The sequence below is a fragment of the Bubalus bubalis genome, chromosome 13 (assembly GCF_019923935.1).
Source record: "Bubalus bubalis isolate 160015118507 breed Murrah chromosome 13, NDDB_SH_1, whole genome shotgun sequence".
In the NCBI taxonomy this organism is placed as follows: domain Eukaryota; kingdom Metazoa; phylum Chordata; class Mammalia; order Artiodactyla; family Bovidae; genus Bubalus; species Bubalus bubalis.
The window spans coordinates 62,611,380-62,629,161 of NC_059169.1; the positions used below are offsets into that span (position 1 = coordinate 62,611,380).

The 17,782-nt window shown below is 42.4% G+C and overlaps 1 long non-coding RNA gene across 1 annotated transcript in view; it reads right to left on the bottom strand.

Annotated features, from left to right (window-relative positions):
- Positions 1-8,270: 8,270 nt before the first annotated feature.
- Positions 8,271-17,782, bottom strand: part of LOC102414025 — a 622,950-nt gene continuing 613,438 nt past the window's right edge. The window contains exons 9-10 of the long non-coding RNA XR_006544160.2: positions 9,407-9,566; positions 8,271-8,337 (exon numbers count right to left, since the gene is read on the bottom strand). This is a non-coding gene — a long non-coding RNA (uncharacterized LOC102414025). The remainder of the gene's footprint in view (positions 8,338-9,406; positions 9,567-17,782) is intronic.

Sequence of the window (17,782 nt, forward strand, 5' to 3'; positions counted from 1 at the left end):
CAAGACACAGAAATCGACCCATTTATAACTTTCCATGAGACAGTGGAGTGAGGGATGGGGGTATTATTCCACCTACCACTTACACCAAATTTCTTAGCATTATTAGGTTAAAAATGTATAAGTATTTTGTGGAGCCAATAAGAAGCATGAATCTTAGGAATTTCTTATAAATATCTCATAGGAGACATCAGAGAAGTGAATGCCAACAGGAAACGATTCATGGCTTTAACTGAAATTCTGTTGTCAGTGTTTCTCAAAGGTAGCTCCCTGTGCAGTGCTCCTCACCCTTGGTTTGTGGTGGAGCAAGTCTAGAGGGAGATTCCCAAGATAAATAAGTTTGGGAAACAGGAAATGATTTCTCTCCCTCAGAGACTCACAGATCTCATTAGCAAATCCAGGCATTATGAGGCACCCCTTCAAGAAACTTTGTTTAGCACAAAAGATTTATTTCCCAAGTCTATTTGAGTGTTGTTTATTAAATGAAATGATTATAAACATCCCAGTTCCCTACATTAACTAGGGGAATAAAAAGGTTAAAACAGAGAACACCACATCCTTGGAAAAATGGAAAGATGTCTCCAGTGAAAGGGGGGCATGAAATAAGATATGTCTAAAATAATTTTTTTTCCAATATTTTAAGAAATTTATTAACTTCAGAAATTTAAAAATTGCTGTAGTAATCAATGGCACCATTGACTAGAGAATCAAAGCCACTTCTCAATACTTGCTGTTAAGGAAGTAAACTCCATTTAGGCCCTTCTCTTGGTAGGTTAAAATTTCATAGGCAAAACTCTTAGCTCCTTGGCTGACTGTGGCCTGGTTATCTTGTGAGCTTTTCTGTACCAACTGGTAATTATGAAAGGTTCTAGTATTTCCCTTATATAAGTTATACAGTTGTTTAAAATTTAAAAAAAAAGTTTGAAACATCAAAAAAAGAAGTAAACTCCATGGGGAAAAGTGAGGAAGGAGGTTAATGTATGATTTACTCTTTACTCATGGGGTTGCAAAGAGTTGGACATGACTGAGCAACTTCACTTTCACTTTTCACTTTCATGCATTGGAGAAGAAAATGGCAACCCACTCCAGTGTTCTTGCCTGGAGAATCCCAGGGACGGGGGAGCCTGGTGGACTGCCATCTATGGGGTCGCACAGAGTTGGACACGACTGAAGGGACTTAGCAGCAGCAGCAGCAGCAGCAGGAAGTTTGGATCTCTTCCTGCTACACGGCTGTCTTTCAAAACAGAGAAGTTAGAAGTAATCAGATCAAAAAATGGTCCAAAACCAGGGTACTCTAGACTTTGTTGACAAACTAGGTATAAATACATCACCAGGGCAACTAGCTGCCTCTCTGAACTGGAAGGCACCCAGGGAAATGTGTGTGTACACCTCTCTCTGCATTGCAGGGCGGGGGATTAGCTAGTATGAGTTTCATCAGAGGATGTGTTCTATAGGACCCTCTGGCCATGTACTGGTGACCCAATAGCCTGTCTAAACATATGCAGGCAAAAAGACAAAATGATTTAAGTAGAAATGATGACTGGTCAACCCCTTAGAGTGTTATAGAAGTAGAAGGGTAGATTAACTTGTGAACAAAAGGACATGACAGGAGTTTGTAAATTTTCATTATGATTCTTTTACAAGGTTGTATAACAGAAGCTCCTTAAATTCACTCTTTAAAAGTTTTAGGAAGACCTGGTTTAGAAATGAGACAAACATGAGAGATAAACATATATTTTAGGAGGCAAATTCATTGACTGAGGGGCACCCCAGGGATTCATACAAGATGACATTTTCTAAGGCTCTAAATGATATAAAAAAAGATCACAACTAAATATTCAACTTTGTATTTGATACTAATAATTCAGGCTTACATGCTGAGTTTAAGGTAATGTACAACAAAATCTCTCAAGGGACTGAGTAGGCAAAGAGGAAACTTAAATTTAAGTTTTTTAGCAGACATTTATTTTTAAGCACGTATTGTGTGTGAAGTATTGTGACTGATGGTTTGGGGGGCTTTGGAGCTGAATGAGATATGGTCTCTGACCTCACAAGAGGTTCACAATTTAGAAGTGGAGAAAAATCTATGCACATGAAATTCTTGGAGAGAAGGAAGGGATAGGTGATGCTGGAAGTTTGGTTTGAGGGTAGGTTGCATTTAGAAATGGAATTTTAGTGATGGGAACTGGAGCGGCTGATTTCAAATCACATCCTAGGTGATCATATCCTGAAAGGGAAGCCCCAGTAATAATCCATTTCTTTGGCCAACTTTCTAAGAAGTCCCTCTAGATATTAGGAACCACAGAACTTTAAACATTTTATTATGGTAAATCACAACCCCGATCCATATTAGACTTACCTCAGTGCTTAGAAAGAAAAGTGGCATTCAGATACTGGGAGTCTTCAGGGATTTTTATTTAATTAGCCTGAGGTGGAGCTTGGCCATAAGCATGTTTTAAAATCTTTGGGTGAGTCTATTGTACAGTCTGCATAGTGGATTAAAGAGTTAGAAAAGTTAGATGCCTGACCTTGGGTGAGTTATGCAATTGCTCAGGATCTTAATCTCCTTTTTTTTTTTTTTTTTTTTGGTAAATACAGTGGATAATACCTTTCCTGTGAAGTTGTCTTCGGGTTAGATAATGCATCCAATGTGAAAGCCACAAAGAGAACTTCTGGCACATAATTACGCAATGAAATCCAATGTCCTTCCCAAGTGAGATGCTAAGGATAAAGGGTCAAGACCCAGACTGGCGCTGATACCCACGGTGTGAATATTGGTTCTGCCTCTTACAAGTTGTGTGATCTTAAGCAAACTGCCTCAGTTTCCTCATCTGAAAAGTGATAACAATAGTTATTATGAGGGATACATAAAATGAGGATTGAATGTATCTGGCACAAAAGCACATAGCTTGAATATGATCATGAGAAAATATCAGACAAACCCTGCAAAATACCTGGTGTGGACTCTTCATAAAGGTCAATGGCATGAAATAAAAAAAGGAAGATTTGGAAATTATTCTAGCTTAAAGAGAACTAAAGCAACATGAAATTGAATGCAATAGATGTTCTTGGATTTTCTTTTGCTATTAAAGGCATTATTGTGATAATTGGTGATAATCTAAATAAGATCTGTATACTGGATAACAGTATTGTAATAATATTCATTTCCTGATTTTGATAATTGTACTGTGATTATGTAAATGAATATTTTGTTTCTAGGAAATATGCATGAAAATAGTTAGGGATAAAGAAGCATTCTGTCTGCTGAGAGGGAGAGACAGACAAAATAAACCAAATATAATCAAATAGTAACATTTGGGAAATCTAGATGTGGGATATCTAGAAACTCTTTGTTCTATTCTTGCAACTTTTGGATAAGTCTGAAATTTTTAAAAAGTTCCTGTCCCTGAAACATATTAGACATCACCTGAGAGTTGGATAAAATAAAGGTGTCAGTGAAAACTGGAGGAAGCAAATTCATCAAGGAAGGCCAGCTCAGGTGACACGCAGTGTGTTCTGGTTAATTAGGCCTCTCCCTGTAGACAAGACCGGATTCCAGGCACTTCCCAGAGGTTCTGTGCTTTCATCAGTTCCCCTGTCTTTAAGGGAACACTAGTCCTTCAGCCCTCTCCTCAGCTCATACGAATCAGGTGCCTGGTACACGTCCTGTTGGTTCTTGGGAAGTAAAGCTGGGGGTCTCACTGGGGTCCTAGGCCTGGGGAGGAAGCTGGGCCTGGGGGACCAGAGATTGTCTCAAGGAACTGGGGTGCCGTGACCACAAAGTTAGCAAGCTATTCGTGTGGACTGAGGAGTAGGGCTGAGGGAAGATCAGCCCGTATGGATCTGATAGCTGTGAGGAGGGCATCGGAGCAGAGAGGAGGGCAGTGGGCCAGTTCCAGGGACCGGAGTAGATGTCAGCAGACCCAGTCCCTGAGGGACCACTACTGATTTCTCTCTCTCTTCCTTCCTTCCTTCTGTTCCTTCATACTTCCTGTTGTGATTTTAGTCTTGAAAGCAGTATTGTAGAATACTACCTCTCATTTTAATTTTAAAAGACTTTGTTCATTTTGCTTTCATTATTTGGCCTGGGTTACACATTAAATTCATGAATGACTTTGATTTCTTAGTAATCATGAGGCACATCCAAGTTAAGTGAGAAAAAGCTAACCTACAAATTGTTTTCAATACCTCTCATTTAAAAACACTCAAATGCAACAGAAAAAGACTTTAAGGGTTAAACCACTCAAAATCCCATTCCTCAGAAATCTTTTTTCTTCCCCTATCGGTGGGGAATAGGTATAGTTTTGTGCATATTCTTTTTTTCAAGACTGGGTTTTGTTTTGTTTATTTTGGTTGTGTCAGGTCTTAGCAGCGGCACGTGTAACCTTTGTTGCATCATTTGAGATCTTCCAGTCGAGTTGTGTGAGGAGGAGGAGGAGAAGGGGACGACAGAGGATGAGATGGCTGGATGGCATCACTGACTCACTGGACATGAGTCTGAGTGAACTCCGGGAGTTGTGATGGACAGGGAGGCCTGGCGTGCTGCCATTCATGGGGTCGCAAAGAGTCGGACATGAATGGGTGACTGAACTGAACTGTGTGGGCTCAGTAGTCGTGGCATCGGCTTTCTAGTTGTGTTGCTCTGGCTTAGTTGCTCCACGGCATATGGGGTCTTAGTTCCCCAAACAGAGATCAGACCTGCATCCTCTACACTGCCAGGTGAATCTGTAACCACTGGACCACCAGGGAAGCCCCTGTGCATATTCTTAATGCAGACATCTGTGTGTGTGCCAAATTACATAAATTGGTTCATCATGCAGGCTATACTTCATGTTTTACTGTATTACTGTATGTCATGGACAGGTTTCCTCAGCATAAACACAGATCAGTCTCAATCTGTGCTAGCTGTGTGGTTCCCCTTTAGGGATACGTTATCATTTATTCAACTAATTCCAAACTGATGGATATTTAGGTTGCTTTTAGGTGTTTTATAACATCTAAAATCCCAGGCATTATGGGCTTGGGCATATGTCTTCTGGATCTCATGTGATAATCTAATTTGGAAAGTTTCTATAATTGGGAAGAAAAGGAGTAGGCATTTTTAAAGCTCTCTTGATTCACTCTGCCGTCTATAATTCCATCTCCATCAACCCTAAGAATGCTTCTGTCCTCAAGCCTCTGACAACACTTTTCCCAAGTCTTTTGATTCCTTGCCAACCTAAGAAGAAAGAAAAAAAAGTCACAGCTTTAATTTGCATTTCTCTTCTTACATTGAGGAGAATAATTCAGTTCAGTTCAGTTCAGTTCAGTCACTCAGTCGTATCCAACTCTTTGTGACCCTCTGGACTGCAGCACACCAGGCCTCCTTGTCCATCACCAACTTCTGGAGCTTTTTCAAACTGATGTCCATTGAGTTGGTGATGCCATCCAACCATCTCATCCTCTGTCATCCCCTTCTCCTCCCGCCTTCAATCATTCCCAGCATCAGGGTCTTTTCCAATGAGTCAGCTCTTCGCATCAGGTGGCCAAAGTATTGGAGTTTCAGCTTCAGCATCAGTCCTTCCAATGAATATTCAGGACTGATCTCCTTTAGGATGGACTGGTTTGATCTCCTTGCAGTCCAAGGGACTCTCAAGAGTCTTCTCCAACACCACAGTTCAAAACCATCAATTCTTCTGCGCTCAGCTTTCTTTATAGTCCAACTCTCACATCCATACATGACTACTGGAAAAACCATAGCTTTGACTAGACAGACCTTTGTTAGCAAAGTAATGTCTCTGCTTTTGAATATGCTATCTAGGTTGGTCATAACTTTTCTCCCAAGGAGCAAGCATCTTTTAATTTCATGGCTGCAGCCACCATCTGCAGTGATTTTGCAGCCCCCCAAAATAAAGTCTGTCACTGTTTCTACTGTTTCCCCATCTATTTGCCATGAAATGATGGGACTAGATGCCATGATTTTAGCTTTCTGATTGTTGAGCTTTAAGCCAACTTTTCCACTCTCCTCTTTCACATTCATCAAGAGGCTCTTTAGTTCCTCTTCACTTTCTGCCATAAGGGTGATGTCATCTGCATACCTGAGGTTATTGATATTCCTCCTGGCAATCCTGATTCCAGCTTGTGCTTCATCCAGCCCCATATTTCACATGATGTACTCTGCATATAAGTTAAATAAGCAGGGTGACAATATACAGCCTTGATGTACTCCTTTCCTAATTTGGAATCAGTCTGTTGTTCCATGTCCAGTTCTAACTGTTGCTTCCTGACCTGCATACAGGTTTTTCAGGAGGCAGGTCAGGTGGTTTTGTATTCCCATCTCTTTCAGAATTTTCCACAGTTTATTGTGATCCACACAGTCAAAGGCTTTGGCATAGTCAATAAAGCAGAAGTAAATGTTTTTCTGGAACCCTCTTGCTTTTTCTATGATCCAATGGATGTTGGCAATTTGATCTCTGGTTCCTCTGCTTTTTCTCAATCCAGCTTGAACATCAGGTAGTTCACAGTTCATGTACTGATGCAGCCTGGCTTGGAGAATTTTGAGCATTACTTTGCTAGTGTGTGAGATGAGTGTAATTGTGCGGTAGTTTGAATATTCTTTGGCATTGCCTTTCTTTGGGATTGAAATGAAAACTCACCTTTTCCAGTGCTGTGGCCACTGCATATTTCCAAATTTGCTGGCAAATTTTCTGGCATATTCTTTCTAATAAGAAAGAACAAAAAGTCACAGCTCTAATTTGCCTTTTTCTTCTTTCACTGAGGATAAAACCTACCTTATAGCATTTAATAGCCACAGTTCTTTGAGTAGTTACTGCTTTTGAAGGCAGAAGACTCAATCAAAACAATGTCCCTTTTAAGCTTAAAAAATTCAATCAAACTTTCCATGCTTCAGAATTCCCCCTTCTTTTTTATGTATAAGTGTGAATATATGGGTGTGTGTGTGTGTGTTTGTGTTTGGGGAAATTTTGTAAACCACTATTTGAAAGCACAGACTTTGGAGCCAATCTACCCAAGTTTTGAATCCTGGCTCTGGAACTTAACTAGCTGTGTAATTTTGCCTCCATTTCCTCTTCGATAACATAGGCATAATAATACTTACCTTATGAGACTACTGTGAGGATTCGAGGTAATTTATGTAAAGTACTCAGAACAATGTTTCACACCTACTAAGTTCCTTAGAAATGTTATTCTAGTACTTTCCACAGTGGTTTAAGAGGTAAGAGTGTTCTTGATTCTCAGGATAGTAGAGAATATGCTAATACAATATTGAGTTTTGTTTCTTTTTAAATTTTCACCCCAGCATAATAAAACATAATGACCCTTGTTTTTTTTTTTTTTTTCCAGAGAAATTAGTGACGAAGTCTAAGAGAACTCTGTGCAAAGAAACACCATCCTGGTAGTGTGGGAGGCGTGGGAGTGCACAAAGCTACTAGCGACAGAAGAGAAGACTCATGAGATCAAGTTTCTGTGCTTAGAAATATGTAACCCACTTTGGTCTCACGAAAGACCTCTCTGTCCCTGGTGAAATCATAGGGCTCACTCTTGTAAATAGACTTCTTTTTGAATGTAAAAATAAATATGTTAAACTTAAGTAAAATGTTTAAAGTGAGCTTTTTACTTTCTAAACTAACATAAAAAACACCTATTGAAGTAAAATGCAAATTTTATATGATAAAAATACCTTTGATGGACTCTTTTAATTAAGGAGCCTTGGAAATTAGCTCTTTGTATGTATCAGCTGTGAATCTAAATCTAAAATGCGTTTGCCAGGAAATGAGTTTAGTGAGCAGTTGTCAGATATTAAATTTCTTTCAGGATCAATAGTTCTTTCTATAGATTTTTTTCAAGTTTTGTTCACCTTAAGGTAATTTAGACATCAAAAATTTAAACAATGCTCACATATTAAGCTTTAAGGAAAAACCTACAATATTTTCTTACAGAGGTTATAGGAAATATTTTATAATTTCAAAGTCAAGACTTTGAAACATGGTGAGATGTCTCTTATCACTGTGGTTTATTTTTGTCTTTATCTAGCCTTAGCAGCAGCAGCAGCAGCCTTACCCATCAGAGAAGACAATGGAAACCCACTCCAGTACTCTTGCCTGGAAAATCCCATGGACAAAGGAGCCTGGTAGGCTATAGTCCATGGGGTTGCTAAGAGTTGGACACGACTGAGCGACTTCACTTTCACTTTTCACTTTCATGCATTGGAGAAGGAAATGGCAACCCACTCCAGTGGTCTTGCCTGGAGAATCCAGGGACAGGGGATCCTGGTGGGCTTCCATCTCTGGGGTTGCACAGAGTCTGACACGACTGAAGCGACTTAGCAGCAGCAGCAGCAACCTTATCCATAAAAATTAAGAAGACAGAATTTTATCTTTATTTAGCCAAGTACTGAGCTAAGTACTATAATTTTGTGTTAAGGACTGATCTGTGTTTCCCCGCCCCATTATCACCCCCTTCATCCCACATCAATTCATATATTGAAGCCCTAACCCACTGTGACTGTATTTGGAAACAGGGCCTTTAGGGAGGTTATTAAGGTTAACTGAGGGCACATCATAGGGCCCTGATCCAATAGGACTGGTGTCCTTGTAAGAAAGAGATGCCAGGAGTGTGCATACACAGAGAAAGACCATATGAGGACACAGCAAGAAGATAGCTGTCTGCACACCAAGGAGAGAGGCCTTACAGAAACCAACCTACCATCACCATGACCTTGGATTTCCCAATCATCAGACTTATGGAAAAATAAATTCCTATTGCATGTTACCCAGTTGGCAGCATCTTATGGCAACCTGAGCTGACTAGTACATTTTGGTTCAGGTATAAGCAAGTCAGAACCTTATTTCTGTTTCATGGAATAGTTGGATTTAGGCTACCCAGAGTTGAAATGACAGTTCTATCCCATAAACCATCTAGGGAACCAGGATCCCTCCTTGCTGACATTCCAGCATCACTTGGAAATTAAATTATGTCTGCATTTTAAGCAGCAGGATGAAGGAAGACAGAGAAGACACAGTTTCTCCATTTAAGTCCTTGTGCTCACATCTTGCTGATCATAATTTAATCCTATGGACATATTCAAACTGCAAGTGAGGCTGAAAAATATAGACACCATGCGCCCGACTAAAGAGCAAGGCTTCTACTATTGAACAAAAGAGGAGCAAACAGCAGGCTCTACAACAAGGAGTTGTTGGTGGTGTGAGTTTGGCCTCGGCCCTTCCTCCCCCTTCGCTTACATATCTCCATAGCCCACCAGCTCACCATGTTCTGCTAGGCTTCCCTGAAGCTTAGAAAACAATACAGTGTAGGACAGAGAGCAGATAAAGCCGCCTGCTAAATCTGACGTCCCCTAAAGCCCAACATAAAACACACAAACACCCTTTCCAGGTGTCCTCTAGCTGCTAACCTCATTCTGCTGTCCCTGGGGTCCTCCTCACTCCATGGCAGCATCTCCCTTACTAGCCTTTACTGAGCAAATCTCCTCCAGACTTTCAGGGACACTTCACTTTTTCTCCATAGGAGTTGATCTGGCCATCTCGTTGTCCTCTGGGCTTCTCACTCTCGCCCTGCAGAAAATGCAAAGATTAATTCAGGAATCATTTTGTCCCATGTCTGAGCAATGGAGGGTGTACATGAGGCTTTCCAGAGTAGGAACTGGGGCGACCTTTAACACGTCTCTGGAGTGTCCATGACACACTGAATCCTGTGAGGTTCACGAATTCATTCTCTGCTCCCCTACCCCACCTCACACTCAGAGATCTCCTCCAAGGGAAAAACTGAATTCTCAGAAACTAAACAGCCTAAAACACAGCTCAGAACTCCAGTGCTTCTTGCAAGAAGCACACAGATGAGTGAAGCGGGTTAGATGGGGAATGTGAAAAGCACGCTGTCCTAACAGGACAGCCAACACTCACTCCAGTGGATTTTGATCACATGGGACCAATGTTCCTTCTCCTGATTTTGTATATATAAAGGAAGCTGGAAATTAGTCATGTTTTAGAGGACAAGTCAAGATTTTCAAAATGTTGGCACAGAATTTAAAAATGTAAACATTGCACAACAGACCTACTGGGTTGGATTCAATTTAAATGCAACCCAGGAGCCTCCACTCTGAAACTCTTTAGTGAGCACTGAAGGAAGGAAACCTTCCCTAGCTGGCCTTGACAGCTCCAGTAAAGTCACAGAGCATTAGTGATGTAGCAGGCTTCTATCACTGAACTCGGGAGAGCTAGTAGCAGTCTCTTCAGCAGGGAGCTGCTGGTGGTGTGAACCTGGCTTCCAGCATTATCTTCCAGAGCCATATGCTTCTTCCTTTAATTCTTTTTTTTTTTTTTTTTAAGTATACCCACTTGGGTGCACAGTAATAAGGCAGGGACTCACTTCTAGCTGTATACTTCTTGTGGGTGCTCCTTGAGCTTCCAAGACCCTGGCAGAAGCGGTGGACTTAGCACCTGCTAGTGCCTAATTCCGGAGAAGGCAATGGCACCCCACTCCAGTACTCTTGCCTGGAAAATCCCATGGACGGAGGAGCCTGGTGGGCTGCTGTCTATGGGGTCGCACAGAGTCGGACATGACTGAGCGACTTCACTTTCACTTTTCACTTTCATGCATTGGAGAAGGAAATGGCAACCTACTCCAGTGTTCTTGCCTGGAGAATCCCAGGGATGGGGAAGCCTGGTGGGCTGCCGTCTATGGGGTCGCACAGAGTCAGACACAACTGAAGCAACTTAGCAGCAGCAGCAGCAGCAGCAGTGTCTAATTCAATTATTAGGCAGGATGCTACCGTCCTCCTCCGCCTCTGTCTAGGGAGGGGCCAGTCTCTCCTTCTCAGGAGCTCAGATCATCACAAGAAGTGGAAAGTCCCAGGCAGCACCGAGTCCGCAGCCTGCTGTCTGTCCCAGGAGCATCTTCTGCCTCCTGCTATGGTTTCCACCTTCCCCTAGGCTTTGCGTTGGTACTCCTATTTCTGGATGTGCCCCAGAAGGCACGAGAAGTTCTGTGTTCAGCTTTCGTCTAAAGCAATGGGAAGCGATGGATGGTGTTTAAGCAGGAGAGTGACATAAACAAAATGAGTCTGGAAACTGTTGATCTGGGAAGGCCAGACATTGGAGTCAGGGAGACCGGTTAAGGACGCTGGTAGCAGAATAGGCGTGGAGACGCTGCCGTAGGCAAGTGGCAGCGGAAAGGAGAGAAGAAAGCAGAGGCAAGGACAATGTGGAGACAGAATCTAAAATTTTTGCAACTGTTATTAAAAACGAGACCCAGATTTCAAGCCCGGGTGACTGGAAGGATGGTTGTCACAGAAACAAACCAAATTATTAGTACTATGTATTTGTTTATTAAATTTTTATATTGTTTTTTTCTTTCTTTAAAAATAACTTTCAGGGCTGTCAATTGATATTAACAACATTTGTGATTTTTTGTCCTGCTGGAATCCAAGGACTTTTTTTAAGCACTATCTCATTAATCCTCTTGAAAGCTTTGTGAGGTGAGTGGCAGTGGTTTGAAAAGCCAAATATACAGACGTTTGTTCTTTTAAAAAAATATCCTTGACTGTCTCTCACATTCTCACTAAGATTTTTAGACTCTCAATAGCAATTAGTAGAGATCAGGCTTGGCGTGTACTGTGCTCCCAATTATTATCAATAGATTCTAATTGAGAACACGTGTTTGTTTCAGCTGGGATTATTGTCTGGCTGATCACAATGGAGAGTCTGAAAGACAGCATCTGGCAGAGTTATTTTCTGACATCACCTCTCAGTCCCAACTTCATTCATAGCTGCTTTCATTTAGTATGTGGCCCACCAAGACAGAGGGAGTTCTGCCCCAGAAACTGCATCGGCTCCAATGTCCCCGTGAGGTCATCTATGCAATCTTCACAATGTGCAGCAGGCACCAGGAATCATTCCTTAAAGTAGGCATCAGTTCCAGTTATCTATTACTGTGTCACAAATCATCCCAGACCTAGTGGCTTAAATCATTCATCTGCAATTTGGGAATGGCTTGGAAGGCACGCTTGCATCCATTCCATGCAGTGTTAGCTGGGTTGGTTGGCTGGTGATGGACGATCCACTTCCAAAATGACTCTCTCACATGGCTAGAGGTTCTGGCTGTCAGATGGGAGCTCAGCTGGGGCTCTTGGCTGCGGGCCTCAGTTTGTCCTCCTGTTGATCTCTTTATGGGTGTTTGGCTTGGGCTTCCTCACAGTAAGAGCACTTGATTTGAAAAGTAAGAGTTTAAGAGATAGAAAGTGGAAGCTACCAGTCTCTCAAGACTGACCCCTAGAAGTTGTCATAGAGTCACTACCCACTGTATTTTATTGGCCAAAAATGTCACAGAGCCTGCCCAGACTCAGGAGGGGACATAGACTACATTTTCACATGGAACAGTGACAGACTGCATGGCCAAATTTAGTCTCTCACAGTGCAGATTGTATTTAAAATTTTGTAGGAAGGATGGTTTAGTTTGGCATCTCTGATTCAAGACTGATATATTAAATTGCGCCAATGGCCAATAATTCTGGATTCCAAATATATATTTTTCTTAGTCTCCATAAAACTTTTCCACATACTGACTCTATCATTTGTCTCTGACCCTTATTTCTCCTCAAGTTCCAGGCTCTTTTAAGGGCTTCCCTCATAGCTCAGTTGGTAAAGAATCTGCCTGCAATGCAGGAGACCCCAGTTCAGTTCCTGGGTCGGCAAGATCCCCTGCAGAAGGCATAGGCTACCCACTCCAGAATGCTTGGGCTTCCCTGGTATCTCAGATGGTAAAGAATCCACCTGCAGTGGGGGAGACCTGGGTTCGACTCCTGGGTTGGGAAAATACCCTGGAGAAGGGAAAGGCTACTCACTGCAATATTCTGGCCTGAAGAATTTGGATTTCAAAGAATCCAACAGGACTGAGCGACTTTCACTTTCTTTTCCAGGCTCTTTTACTTCTGTTGTATGATATATAATGTGCCAACTCCTGCAACCTATCTACTAACTCTTCTGGAAAATTCTCTTGAGCTTCCAAATGGAAGTGCCTCTCCTGCATGCCTTCACAGGTTTTGGTCGCATCTTAGGAAGAGTTATCACAGCACACTGGATCTTGGCTGCTGATCTGACTTCTCTACAGGCAGGCAATCTCTCTTGTTCATTTTGATCTCCCCAGCACAAAAGATTGTTTCTGGACAGTCGATACTCAATACATATTTGTTGAATGGTTGATCCACCTTTTGCCCTAAATGTTTATATTCCAGGAAAGCTCTGCCATTATCAATGACTTTCACACGCCATTTGGCACTGTTAGAACTTACCCTAAACTTCTTCATCTCTTAACTGGAAGGACTGGATTTTCTGTGATGTCAAACATGAGAAAATGAAAGGAAATGTCATTTGAGTCCTAGGAGAGGTGGCGATGAAAGAAGCTACACGAATGAAAGCCTGATCATTTGTGCTAAAGATGATTCTTTCCATGATGGGAGACCTGGGTTCGATCCCTGGGTTGGGAAGATCCCCTGGAGAAGGGAAAGGCTACCTACTCCAGTATTCTGACCTGGAAAATTCCATGGATGGTATAGTCCACGGGGTTGCAAAGAGTTGGACACTACTGAGCAACTTTCACTTTCCATGACAATGGTGTTGACTATATTAAGTAGGACATTTCTCCGTGGTTTTCTATGTAAAGAGAAGCTGGACAAAGCAGCAGGGACATTAATCTCCATTGGCCCCCTGGACATTTCGAAGCAGGATGTATAAGCCACTCTCCAAATTGATAACCGGTGTCTGATTCCAAATGCATGTCACCAATCTTGCCCTTGGTGCACTGTAGCAGAACATGATGGGACGTTAGCAGAGCAGTGGGGCATACTGGAAAGAGGAATGGACGTGGGGTTTGTTAACACCATCTTATCAATTGAATTTAAAGTGGATATTAATCTTGTTTATTGAACACAGGGACAGATGAACCAGTGAAATCTTGTATTAGAAGCTGTGGGTAAGGCATATCGTCTTCTATGTCAGGCAGTTAGGAGACATTGATCACTCTGCGAGAGGCCCTTACTCAGCATGACGAGAGCCTGACAGGGAGATTTCACCCTTTAGCACTGATGTCAGAAGGGCTTTTACTTCTATTTCATTTAACCTCAAAAATGTATCGAGCTTTAAAGATGCTACTCACGGTGCAGAGTGGTACAGGGGCTAGAGAGAAAAATACAACACCATCCCTCACCTCAAGGAGCAGTGGCTGATGTGTGAGCATGAGGGTGAGGGGTTAGAAACAAATGGAGTAGTTGGCCCCCAGGACTGGACCAGGAGGGAGGCGGAAGCAGCACTTCTTGTCTCTGAGTCCTTGCTTGGGTTACTTAAGTGCTTTAAGCCTCAGTTTACTCATCTTTAAAATGATGTTGAAAAGTGAAAGTGAAGTCACTCAGTCATGTCTGACTCTTTGCAACCTGCCAGGCTCCTCCGACCATGGGATTTTTCCATACAAGAATGCTGGAGTGGGTTGCCATTTCTTTCTCCAGGGGATCTTCCCGACCCAGGGATCAAACCCAGGTCTCCTGAATTGCAGGCAGATGCTTTACCATCTGAGCCACCAAGGCAGCATTGACTGCAGCAATACCTACCTACAGAAGATCACGGCAAGAATTAAAATAGAGAAGGTGTGAAGCTATAAGCTCTGTTTCATTGTACCTTCAACACGTGTTGAGCACATTGCAGGTGGTCAGTGATTGTCTGGTGACTACATGTCAAATGAAAGAGCTTAAGCACAGTGCTGGGCCCACCGTTGAGCGATATTGTAGTCTTAATGACAGTCATGGTGACATGAGATAAGTAATAGCAACTGTGGTTGCTGGTGGTGAGAGCAATGCTAATAGAGGCATTCAGCTCAGTTCAGTCCAGTCGCTCAGTCGTGTCCAACTCTTTGCAACCCCATGAATTGCAGCACGCCAGGCCTCCCTGTCCATCACCAGCTCCTGGAGTTTACCCAAACTCTTGTCCATCGAGTTGGTGATGCCATCCAGCCATCTCATCCTCTGTCGTCCCCTTCTCCTCCTGCCCCCAATCCCTCCCAGCATCAGAGTCTTTTCCAATGAGTCAACTCTTCGCATGAGGTGGCCAAAGTACTGGAGTTTCAGCTTCAACATCAGTCCTTCCAATGAACACCCAGGACTGATCTCCTTTAGGATGGACTGGTTGGATCTCCTTGCAATCCAATGGACTCTTAAGAGTCTTCTCCAATACTACAGTTCAAAAGCATCAATTCTTCGGTGCTCAGCTTTCTTCATGGTCCAACTCTCACATCCATACATGACCACTGGAAAAACCATAGCCTTGACTAGATGGACCTTGGTTGGCAAAGTAATGTCTCTGTGTTTTAATATGCTATCTAGGTTGGTTATAACTTTCCTTCCAAGGAGTAAGTGTCTTTTAATTTCATGGCTGCAATTGCCATCTGCAGTGATTTTGGAGCCCCCATAAAATAAAGTCTGACACTGTTTCCACTGTTTCCCCATCTATTTGCCATGAAGTGATGGGACCAGATGCCATGATCTTCGTTTTCTGAATGTTGCGCTTGAAGCCAACTTTTTCACTCTCCTCTTTCACTTTCATCAACAGGCTTTTGAGTTCCTCTTCACTTTCTGCTATAAGGGTGGTGTCATCTGCATATCTGAGGTTATTGATATTTCTCCTGGCAATCTTGATTCCAGCTTGTGCTTCTTCCAGTCCAGCGTTTCTCATGATGTACTCTGCATACAAGTTAAATAAGCAGGGTGACAATATACAGCCTTGACATACTCCTTTTCCTATTTGGAACCAGTCTGTTGTTCCATGTCCAGTTCTAACTGTTGCTTCCTGACCTGCATATAGGTTTCTCAAGAGGCAGGTCAGGTGGTCTGGTATTCCCATCTCTTTCAGAATTTTCCACAGTTTATCGTGATCCACGCAGTCAAAGGCTTTGACATAGTCAATAAAGCAGAAATATATGTTTTTCTGGAACTATCTTGTTTTTTCCATGATCCAGCGGATGTTGGCAATTTGATCTCTGGTTCCTCTGCCTTTTCTAAAATCAGTTTGAACATCTGGAAGTTCACGGTTCACGTATTGCTGAAGCCTGGCTTGGAGAATTTTGAGCATTACTTTACTAGCGTGTGAGATGAGTGCAATTGTGCGGTAGTTTGAGCATTCTTTGGTATTGCCTTTCTTTGGGATCGGAATGAAAACTGACCTTTTCCAGTCCTGTGGCCACTGCTGAGTTTTCCAAATTTGCTGGCATATTGAGTGCAGCACTTTCACAGCATCACCTTTCAGGATTTGAAATAGTTCAACTGGAATTCCATCACCTCCACTAGCTTTTTTCATAGTGATGCTTTCTAAGGCCCACTTGACTTCACATTCCAGGATGTCTGGTTCTAGGTGAGTGATCACAGCATTGTGATTATCTGGGTCGTGAAGCTCTTTTTTGTACAGTTCTTCTGTGTATTCTTGCCACTTCTTCCTAATATCCTCTGCTTCAGTTAGGTCCATACCATTTCTGTCCTTTATAGAGCCCATCTTTGCATGAAATGTTCCCTTGGTATCTCTAATTTGCTTAACTAGGGGCCCAGGAAAGGAACAGATAAATTATAAGAGCTAAACCTAAAATGATGTTAGCTATGTTCCAGAGGGTCTAGAATAGCACAGAAAAGAGTCCATCCTTCATTGAGAAGGGGAGATTGATTTTGAAATCCTCTGAGTAAGCAGGCAAACTCTGCAGCTATTGGAAGATGGACTAAGGGGTAGAAATTTCTTAAGAACGTCTTGATTTGAGTCTATGACAGAGGTTCAAGTAGGACGTGGTGCTGAACTAGACTCGAGGCAGAGGGAAGGGAGAGGAGGGGAGAAGTGAGAGAGAGGATTCAGAATTGACAGCAGTGTGTGGTTGACATGTGATGTGGGAGAAGCAAGAGGACTGGAACACTGAGAGCCCAGAGTGCTATCCTGACATTATCAGATATGGAGATGTCAGGATTTACAGGGTAGATGATTATTTAGGTTCAACATGTGTTTGTGTTGCTAGTGGAATACCCAGAAAGGAATGGGCTGTAGGCAATTGAAACTTCTAGTCTGGAGAACAAAGGAAAGGTGGAGTCCAAGGTGAAGAGTTGTTCTTTTAAGATACAAGAGTTAATGTTCGGCCAGTACATGGCATTGCTAAGGAAGGTGGTTGGAGAGAAGAAGATCAGGGCAAGGACCTCTGAAAAGAGCCATCCTGTGAGTGAAGGAGGAACAGCAGTGTTTGTGATGTATTAGAAGGGGAAGTCAGAAAGGCAGAAGATCTTGAAGCAAGACCCTGAAACCCATCATATGACCAAGCCCTGCCATTTTGAAAAACAGACCTGAAAGTTGTATCCTGCACTGGAAAAGATGACAAAGGCGGTGACCTACTTCCAACATCAAATGCCATCCAAACTTTGCTACAACTTTGGTGGCCTTTTTTTTTTTAACTCCCTTATCAATTCACAGCTTTCCCCAGTTACTCACTTGAAAGCTCAGTGGAAATATCCTTTAGAGTGCATTGAATTACAGGTAAAAGAATGTCTAAATAAGAAGGAATTAAACCATAAAATTAAACCATTTTTCTAACTAAGCAAGAAACCCAGAGTTTATGGCTCAATAGTGCTATATCAATGTGACTTCAAGGTGGCTCAGTGGGAAGAGAATCTGCCTGCAATGCAGGAGATGCAGGAGACGCAGATTCGGTCCCTGGGTCAGGAAGATTCCCTGGAGAAGGGGCATGGCAACTCACCCAAGTA